The 6707-nt window shown below is 62.0% G+C and overlaps 1 pseudogene across 1 annotated transcript; it reads left to right on the forward strand.

The window, feature by feature from the left end:
- Positions 1-1319: 1319 nt before the first annotated feature.
- LOC115834014 lies at positions 1320-5646 on the forward strand (annotated as a pseudogene). The gene is made up of 5 exons (XR_004029165.1): positions 1320-1522; positions 2149-2258; positions 2498-2578; positions 3601-3660; positions 4639-5646. The product of XR_004029165.1 is annotated as an extracellular serine/threonine protein kinase FAM20C-like (transcript).
- The last annotated feature ends 1061 nt before the right edge of the window (positions 5647-6707 follow it).

The raw sequence follows: 6707 nt of genomic DNA on the forward strand, positions 1-6707 counted from the left end.
GTACGACCTGTGGCCTCCTTCGCGGAGCACAGGGTTCTCGGGTTCAGTGAGGGCTTCATTCCTTTTCTTGTTTCATTTCGTTTCGTGTCACTGTGTGGATGGACCACATTCACCCGGCCTGTCCACTCCTCTCTTGATGGACATTTGGGTGGATTCTGTCTTTTCGGCTGTGGTGAGCAGTGCTGCTGTGAGCATTCGTGTCTGAGTTTTTGTATTTTTTCTTCCCTAAGGTGTTTATGTGGGAGGGGAGTTCCTGGGTCACATGGAGACGCTGTGTTTAATCAATCAGGGGTTGCAGACCGTTTCCGCTGCGGCTGCGCCGTGCGCACCCCCGCCAGCAGCGCACAGAGGTGGTGGTTCCTCGTCCCAGCTGGCAGCTGCTGTTCTCTGCTCTTTCGATGGAAGCCATCCCAGCAGACAGGAGGTGGTGCCTCACTGTGGCTTTGATTTGCAACTTCCCGCTGACTCACGATGGCGCCTGTCTCTTCTCATGCTTGTTGGCCATCGGTGTCGTCTTTGGAGAATCATCTGTTCAAGCCCTCTGCCCATTTATTAGTTGGTTTTTCGCCTTTTTGTGATTGAGTGATGAGAGTCCTTCATACACTCCAAATGCTAGATCCTCAGATGTGTGCTTTGCAAACATTTCTACCATTCTGTGGATTATATCTTCACTTTCTTCACTTTCTTTTTTTTTTTTTTTTGAGATGGAGTCTCGCTCTGTCGCCCAGGCTGGAGTGCAGTGGCGCAATCTCGGCTCACTGCAAGCTCCGCCTCCCGGGTTCACGCCATTCTCCTGCCTCAGCCTCCTGAGTAGCTGGGATTACAGGCACCCGCCACCACACCCGGCTAATTTTTTTTTGTTGTATTTTTAGTAGAGATGGGGTTTCACCGTGTTAGCCAGGATGGTCTCGATCTCCTGACCTCGTGATCCGCCTGCCTCGGCCTCCTAAAGTGCTGGGATTACAGGTGTGAGCCACTGTGCCTGGCCTTGTGTCTTTCTTGACAATACGAATGCATTGTCACTTTCTTGACAATACGAATGCATTTTTTAAACGACTAAACATTGGCCCTAGGGTTTCCATAGACCAGCCCCTGATTTTCGAGGGTTCAGGCCAGGCTCTGCCTCTGGGGAGCTGTGTGGCCTCGGGAAGTCAGCTCTGTGGGTTCACTTTTCTGTACCATGGGGTGGAGGTGTTTGCTGGGATTGATGGGGGAGCTGTGGGTGAGTCCTGCCCGTGAGAAGCACCAGGCAGAGCCCGGCCCGGCCTTGGGGGCCGTGAGACCACAGGTGACGACGCGGCCCCGTGTGGCCCGGGTAACCCGCGGCCTGTCCCTCCCCAGCCAACAACATCTGCTTCTACGGCGAGTGCTCCTACTACTGCTCCACGGAGCATGCCCTGTGCGGGAAGCCAGACCAGATCGAGGGCTCGCTGGCGGCCTTCCTGCCCGACCTGTCCCTGGCCAAGAGGAAGACCTGGCGGAACCCTTGGCGGCGCTCCTACCACAAGCGCAAGAAGGCCGAGTGAGTGCGGGGCCGGGGGACTGGCGTCCGGGCCACCCTGCGGCGGGGGGAGCTGGGCCTGGGCGGGCGTGGGGGGTCAGCGCCCCGGGGTGGCAGAGATGGGTGCAGAGCCTGCAGTGTGAGACGACTGCTTCCTGACGAGACGGTGGCAAGGCTTCCTTACTCCAGTAATTCCATGCGCTTCCCCTGACCTAGGCGGCCTGTCCCCCAGGTCCCTCGAATCGGGGCCTCTCAGCATTTGAGCTCTGCTCTCGCCCCGTCCCTCTCCTCACTCCTGCGGGAGAAACGGCCCCCGTTCTTTCCACCCCACATTGTCCTCGTGAGTGTGGAGTCCAGGTCCTGTTTCCACACAGAGACTCTGCAAAAAACACAGGACCCAGAGCTGAAGGCAGCTCCAGGTGGGGTCACCCCGGGCAGGGCAGAGCGACTCCGTCCCCTCCCACACCCATGCTCCTGCTGATGCAGCCTCAGCACCGCGGCTGAGGCGGATCTATCTGCAGACGCCAAGGTCCCTGCTGCAGTGTTTTCTCCTCTGCTCCTCACGGCGTGCACCGGGCTCCCCAGAATCCGGCCTGGGCCCCCGTCTGTACAGCAGAGCCCGGCCGTCTCATGCTGGCTCCCCGCAGGTGGGAAGTGGACCCCGACTACTGTGAGGAGGTGAAGCAGACACCGCCCTATGACAGCAGCCACCGCATCCTGGACGTCATGGACATGACGATCTTCGACTTCCTCATGGGTACGTCCCACAGGGGCACGGGGTCCCCGTGTCACCCGCCTTGTGTGGAGCAGATGCACCGAGGGCTCTGCAGGGCATGGTCCATGGCATGGCCCAGCTGCAGTCCGGTGGCCTGGGGAGGGCCAGATTGCTTAGAGGTCATGCTGGCAGGAGGAGACGCCGCTCTGCAGAGCACAGAGGCCTCTGAGCTACACGGCTCGGCTGCCCACGAGCTGGGACACTTCTGCTTCTCTCCACAGGAAACATGGACCGTCACCACTACGAGACTTTGAGAAGTTTGGGAATGAAACGTTCATCATCCACTTAGACAATGGAAGAGGGTGAGCCTGTCCCCGCCCCTGCACAGCCAGGAAAGGGCCAGCCACCTCCCAGCTACCTGCAGCCCACCTGAGACCCTGGGGACGGGGGGAGCAGACCCTCCAGTGGAGGGATGGGAATGTCACAAAGGCCCATCTCAGAGCCAGATGCAGGGGGCGGCCCCAGGCCCCAACCAGGAGGGAGGGTCACCCCGGGAGCGGGACCTCCGAGGCACAGGAACGTTACCTGGGAAATGGAGGCTGGGAGAGGCTGCTGGTAGGAAGAGCAGGACCGTGCAGAATAGATGGGCCTCTGCCCGCACGGGGGACCTGGAGCCAGCCTGCCGGGGATAGACGGCCTCTGCGGCCGCCGCTGGCCTGCCACGGGTGGTCTTGGGCGGCGCTGTGAGACCCTGGTGACCAGGGAGGGTGACCCCTAATAAGCAAAGCACGGAGGCGAGTAACTCGGGCAGGAGGACGTCCATTCCCAGGCTCTGAGGCCTCAGAGAGATGGACTTTGGGCACCTCAATAGCTTGTGTGTGTGGCTGTAAAGATGGCTCCACAGCTAAACTGTGGGCTGACGCTCCCTGGAGCCGTCTCAACTCGGCTGCCCAGGACCCTTCCCCAGGCCAGAGGCCAGGACCGCACATACCCAGCTGGGGACAGGCGGGGGTGGACCCACTGCCTGGGGTGCTGGAGATGGGTGGGGTGGGCCCACTGCCTGGGGTGCTGGAGATGGGCGGGGTGGGCCCACTGCCTGGGGTGCTGAAGATGGGTGGGGTGGGCCCACTGCCTGGGGTGCTGGAGATGGGTGGGGTGGGCCCACTGCCTGGGGTGCTGGAGATGGGCGGGGTGGGCCCACTGCCTGGGGTGCTGGAGATGGGTGGGGTGAGCCCACTGCCTGGGATGCTGGAGATGGGCGGGGTGGGCCCACTGCCTGGGGTGTCGGGGACCGGCAGGTGGACCCATGGCCCAGCTCCCAGCCCAGCAGCCTGTTAGGAACCTTGTACAGGGGCCCTTGACAATTCTGCTTTTCTTCTGGAAGGTTTGGGAAATATTCACACGACGAGCTCTCCATCCTGGTGCCGCTACAGCAGTGCTGCAGGTACAGCCCCTGCCAGAGCCGGCTCCAGCTCCACCCTCCTCCCTACTACGCAGGAGACAGAGGCGGTCACAGCCTTCCCTACCCCACCCCGGCCATCACATGAGAGAGGAAAGGCCCCGAATTCAACCACAGCCCCAAATTCGACCCACACCCTCACTCTGCAGCCTGGAGGCGCAGACCTCACCTGCCCACCACCCCAGGCCCATCCAGCTCGAGCCCTCTCGGGCCCCCCTCTCTGTGTCCGTCCTGCCACCCCAGTTACAGAGAGAACTCGAGGCCAGGGCAGACGCCAGCTGAGACACAGAGACCCTGCTCCCCCGCGCGGCTGCCGGTCTCTGCCACTGCCACTGCCACCTTCTGTGGGGGTTCAGACCCCCTTTTCCCCCTTTCACGGCTGGGGACGCAGGTTTGTAGGGCAAACGCTTTGTACTTCTCTAAGGAGGCATCGCAGCGCCCGTGTTGTGCGGATGTGCTGAGTTGGGGTGGGTCTCCTGGGTGAATGGGCCGCCCTCCTCACCTCCCCATCCTGCCGTGCCCCTCTGGGAAATACACCGGCCACCGCATCCTGCAAGGGCACCCTCATCCCTTGTGCAGATGAAAGGCAGCAGACTGCACCGGAGCAGATCACACAGCCCAGCGGCTGACGAGGCGTCGGATCACAGGCCCCTCTCTCGCGGTCTCTCGCAGTCTCTGCCGTCTCTGTCTGTGTCTCTCTCTGTCTCTCTGTCTCTGTCTCTCTGTCTGTCTCGGTCTGCCTGTCTCTCTTTATCTGTGTCTCTTTCCGTCTGTCTCTGTCTCTCTCCCTTTCTCTCTCTCTCTGTCTCTCTCTCTGTGTCTCTCTCTCTCTCTGTGTATGTCTCTTTTTCTCTCTCTCTGTCTCTCCCCACTCTCTCTATCTCCCTCTCACTTTCTCTCGCTTTCCTGTGGGCAGGCATCTCCCCCGTCCCGTGCCAGGCCTGACGCCCCTCTCCTCCCCAGGATCCGGAAGTCCACCTACCTGCGTCTGCAGCTCCTGGCCAAGGAGGAGTACAAGCTGAGCCTGCTGATGGCCGAGTCTCTGCGGGGGGACCAGGTGGCGCCTGTGCTGTACCAGCCGCACCTGGAGGCCCTGGACCGGCGGCTCCGCGTGGTGCTAAAGGCCGTCCGGGACTGCGTGGAGAGGGACGGGCCCCACAGCGTGGTGGAGGATGACCTGGACACTGAGCACACAGCCGCCTCGGCAAGGTAGTGTCCGCCGGCCGGACGGAGCCAGAGGGGCCGGACTCCCAGCAAGCACATGCGCCCGTCGTGAATTCAGTGAATTCAGAGGCAGGACGGGATCATCCGGAGTCGGGAGCTGCTGCCACGGGAGGTGAGGCTCCCCAGGCCTAATAGGACACATTTTGTCAGTGTTTGACCAGAAGAGGTTGGGAAGGAAGCGCTGTCTGTGCTCACGGACAGAGGCGGCCGGCGCCAGAGGCATTCCATCCTTTCTGTAGGGAAAGGAGCCTTTACTTACTATTTTGTATTTATAGCTGATGAATAAGTATAAAAACAGAGACGTGTACACAGACGCCAATCACCTACCAAACCAAACACGAGGACCGCCCTCCCCGGTTCTGGGGGCTCCTCAAGGCCAAGCTCACCCCTCAAGTGCTCTCACGCTCGGGACCTACTTCAAGTAAAAACTCTCCTTCCTGGGGCCTCGGCTCCTGGAGGGCTGGAGGGTCACGTCTGAGGACGGGAGGAGGCTCTCGCTGGACGTCTGGCCTGTGCGCGGGTGGACGGATGCCCACGTGGTTTTGGAGGACCCGATGACCAGGCGTCCTGCGAGTCCGCCCGCCGGCCCGCAGCGCCCATCTCGGACTTGGCTGTGGATGGCTGGCGCAAGTGTGCCCTGCGGGGCTGGCTGTGCGCAGCCGTGGGCTGACCTTTGCAGAGTTTTGTGGAATAGTTTGCAATGTGATAAATGTGCAATAAAGGTACAGCAGATGTGTGTCGGCCTCACGGGGCGGGTCCCTCACACCCTGGTGCGTGGCTGCCTGTCCACCCCTCTCCAAAAAAAAAGCCAGTCCTGGAACCAGGCGTGGCCGAGAGTCAGCATTCAAGGTGGCCTGGACCTGAGGCCTGCTGGGGCCAGAGGGGGCTGCCTGCCAAGCCCTGGTGCAAACAGGCCAGGTGAGTCCCCGCCTCCAAGGCAGGGCGGCCCGTCCTGGGTGCTCTCAGAGGCTGGGGCGCGACCCGAAGCTGTGGTGGCCCCAAGGGCAGCTCCTGTCCGTAGCCCTGGCACGGTGCGGCTCCCGGTGTTCCAGCAGGACTGGGCGGCCATGCGTGGGGCAGCTGCCTCGGGGCTGCGGCGAGTGAGGGGCAACGTGAAGGGTGCTAGCCCCTCCCCACTGCCGGCCTCGGGCCTGAAACCTGCCCCTGGGAGCCCCCTTGGGAGACTCCGGGCTCCTTCCAATGAGCCCCGGGAAGGCCCAGCCCTGGAGGGAGCAAGGAGAGCGTGTGGGCCAAGGGCTCGGCGCAGACTGAACACTGGGAGTCCCGGAGCTGAGAGTGTGGGAGTCACAGCTCCTGGGGACAGGCCCACCGCCCCCGAGCCGTCTCCTCACGGTCACTCCCGAGCCGCTTCCTCGCGGCCGCTCCTCGCCCCGTGGCAACTGAAGCCATCAAGGTCAATCCTTAATCGTCTCTAAAGCAAAACTGCAAGGTTGGTTTTATTTTCTGGTTTTACAGATGGGGAAACTGAGGCTCAGACAGGGAAAGTCCGTCAGCCCCTCAGTCAATTTAGGTTCCTGGAACAGTCCACCCAGTGCTGGAAACCCCATGAGCTGTGAAGAGGTACAGAGGCCCCACCTGGACCCCTGGGCGCCCCGGGGCTGAGCTGAGGGCAGGGCAGGCTCCCCCGATGGCCAGACTCGCGGAGGACTGCAGACCACGGGGACTCCTCAAAGGAAACGAGCGGGCGAGGTGAGGAAGCCCCACCTCAGGCTCCCCGGCCTCCCTGCCTCAGTGCAGGGCCCGGCCCTCCCCTGGGCTCGGCCTCCCTTCCACAGTCGTCCCACACA

The sequence above is a fragment of the Nomascus leucogenys genome, unplaced genomic scaffold (assembly GCF_006542625.1).
Source record: "Nomascus leucogenys isolate Asia unplaced genomic scaffold, Asia_NLE_v1 001026F_58870_qpd_obj, whole genome shotgun sequence".
Classification (NCBI taxonomy): domain Eukaryota; kingdom Metazoa; phylum Chordata; class Mammalia; order Primates; family Hylobatidae; genus Nomascus; species Nomascus leucogenys.